We start from the raw sequence: 3,092 nt of genomic DNA, 5'->3' as shown, positions 1-3,092 counted from the left end.
TCATAAACACACTGATAAGAAGCCTGTGCTTTATAGATGTTCTAACATAACTTCTTGTTAATATGCAAATAACTCCCCAGGGGAGTTATAATGTGATCCTCTTCAGAAGTTTAACAAACTGCTGCGTAAACTAGTAGCTATTAATACTTTCTGCATTCATCTGACATGTTAATTAAACCTTCAAACAGTACTGTCAGTTGTTCTCTCACCAATCTCCTGTCAAACATTATTAAATACAATTTCTCATTTCTTTCTATCTAAAAACATCCTTTTTTTTCCTGAAACCTTTAAAAAACACTGTAATGTACCAAAAGATTTGAGAAAACTTGTCTCTTCTGGGAGATGCTGTGGCAAATCAATTCCTTCTAAATAATTAATTTTCTTGAGATCAATGCCTAATTAGTTTTGCATTCTCTTTTAAAGAACTCACTCAATTTTAGAAGATTGTTGTTAAGGGAAAACTTATTTCCCGTCTTCATGCCCTGGAAGGGACAGTATCGGAACACACAGCTCAGGCTGCTCGACTCCTCGCTTGCTTCTCCCCCAAAAGGAGTGACTTACTCGATGGATGAACAGACCCCATCTGTAGGCCAGTGACCCCCATCCTACCTGCTACCTGTTAAGAGCTGAATTATGTCTCCTAAAAAGTACATTGAAATCCAAATCTCCAGTAACTTTGAATGTGTCTTTATTTTGAAATACGATCTTTGCAGATAGAATCAGGTTAAAATGAGGTCACTACCATGAGCCCTAATCCAAAACGACTGGTGTCCTCATGAAAAGAGAAGGCAGCGTGCAGTGTTCCCACCTGCACTCCCAGCGCTTTGAGAGGGAGACACCATCTCTACAAAAAATAAAAACATACAGCCAGGCATGGTGGTGCACACCTGTAGTCCCAGCTATTCAGGAGGCTGAGGTGGGAGGACCATTTGAAACCCAGGAATTCAGGCATCGATCACACCACTGCACTCCAGCCTAGGTGACAGAGTGAAACCCCATCTCAAAAAAGAAGAGAGAAAACACAGATGTTTCTACAAACCAAGGGTGTATCTTCAAGCCATGCAATGCCAAGGATGGCTGGCAAACACAGAAGCTAGAAGAGGAAGGAAGGATTCTCCCCAGCAAGTTTCAGAGGAAGCGTGGCCCTCCTGACACCTCGATCTTGGACTTCTAGCTTCCACAGCTGTGAAGTGATACATTTCTGTTATTTTAAACCACCCGGTTTGGGGTACTTTGTTACGGCTGCCTTCACAGATGAATGCACCATCCTTGCTCTCTCTGCCTCCTGGTTCTGCTGGCACCCAGGCATGGCGAGGACTTGCTCAAGCCAGGTCTGATCTTTCAAACGCATCTCTCATTTGTGCCAAAATCAGCTAAGTCATGCTCATGAAATTCCTATAGGTCTACGTTCAGGGAGGGAGACAAGGGGCCTGTCTTAGTTTGTTTTGTGTTGCTATAACAGAATACCTGAAACTGAGTAACTTATAAAGAAATGTATTGGCTTATGGTTCTGGAAACCGGGAAGTCCAAGATTGAGGGCCTGACATCTGACGAGGGACATGTCCCTCACCATGTCATCCTATGGCAGATGGTGAGAGGGTGAGAGAAAGCAAGAAGGCCAAATTCAAACTCACTTCCATGATAACGTTAATCCATTTTTGGGGGCGGAGCCCTCGGGGCCTAATTCCCTCTTAAAGGTCACACCTCTTAACAGTGTTGCACTGGGGATTCCGTTTATAACACATGCTTCTTGGGGGTGCTATAGTTTGGATGTTTCACCTCTCCAAACCTCACATTAAAATTCGATCCTCAGTGTTGAAGCTGGGATCTCATGGGAGGTGTTTGGGTTGTGAGGATGGATCCCTCATGAATAGATTAATGCTGTCTCAGGTGGGGGGTGGGGGAGAAGTGAATGAATTCCCGCTCTACTTTGTTGCTGCAAAAGCTGGATGTTCAAAAGAACAGCCATCTCCCTTCTCTCCTGCTTCCTCTGTTGTTGTGTGATCTCTGTAATCTCTGCACACAGCAGCTTCACCTTACACCACGAGTGGAAGCTCCCTGAGGCCCTCACCAGAAGCAGATGCTGGCACCATGCTTTTGTACAGCCTGCAGAACCATGAGCCGAATAATAAACCTCTTTTCTTTACGAATTCCCCAGCCTCAGATACTCGTTACAGCAACACAAATAGACTAAGACAGAGGGACACATTAGAACCACAGCAAATCTCTCTTCAGTCCAGATCTGTTACTTTACTAGCACTGCTGCAGAACTTTCCTTCTGTTTGTTTCTTGTGTCTCTGTTCTTTTTTCTTTCTTTCTTTTTTTTTTTTTTGAGAGGAAGTGTCGCTCTGTCACCCAAGCTGGAGGGCAAGGGTGCGATCTCGGCTCACTGCAAGCTCCACCTCCTGGGTTCACGCCATTCTCCTGCCTCAGCCTCCAGACTAACTGGGACTACAGGCGCCCACCACCACGCCAGGCTAATGTTTTTTCATTTTTAGTAGAGACAGGGTTTCACCGTGTTAGCCAGGATGGTCTCGATTTCCTGACCTCGTGATCCGCCCACCATGGCCTCCCAAAGTGCTGGGATTACAGGCGTGAGCCACCGCACCTGGCCCCTTGTGTCTATGTTTCTGTAACTGTGTCATATAACTATATGTATAGTTACAGCCTGCCATTTAGCTATAACATACTGTCCCACTGTGTCACCTGGCTCACCTCCTGTGCCAGTTAACAAGCTAATGCCAGGGCAAAATCCCCCGTTCTATTCTCTGCTCTCTGTGGCTGGTATGCCCTCATTCATTCCTGATAGCTTCTCCACTCAAGCGTGCATCACCCTGAGTAACTTCAACATCCCCGCGACAACTCCCCGACCAGTGACAGCCTCTTGACTCCTCCTCTCTATGTCCCAATCCACTCCATCTCAGCTGCCCCCTCCCACAGGCACACCTAGGATTTTGTCTTCACCAGAAGCTGTTCTAACTCCAAAATAGCAAATCCACAAAGAGCCCATGCCCTGTCCATGACTTCCAGCTTGCTCACTCAACAACGTTCACCCTTTGACTATCGTTTCTTCCCTTGGCTGATAGTCTCAT

Source organism: Mandrillus leucophaeus, unplaced genomic scaffold (assembly GCF_000951045.1).
Source record: "Mandrillus leucophaeus isolate KB7577 unplaced genomic scaffold, Mleu.le_1.0 Scaffold498, whole genome shotgun sequence".
NCBI lineage: Eukaryota > Metazoa > Chordata > Mammalia > Primates > Cercopithecidae > Mandrillus > Mandrillus leucophaeus.
Note: the sequence above shows the minus strand (reverse complement) of the source record.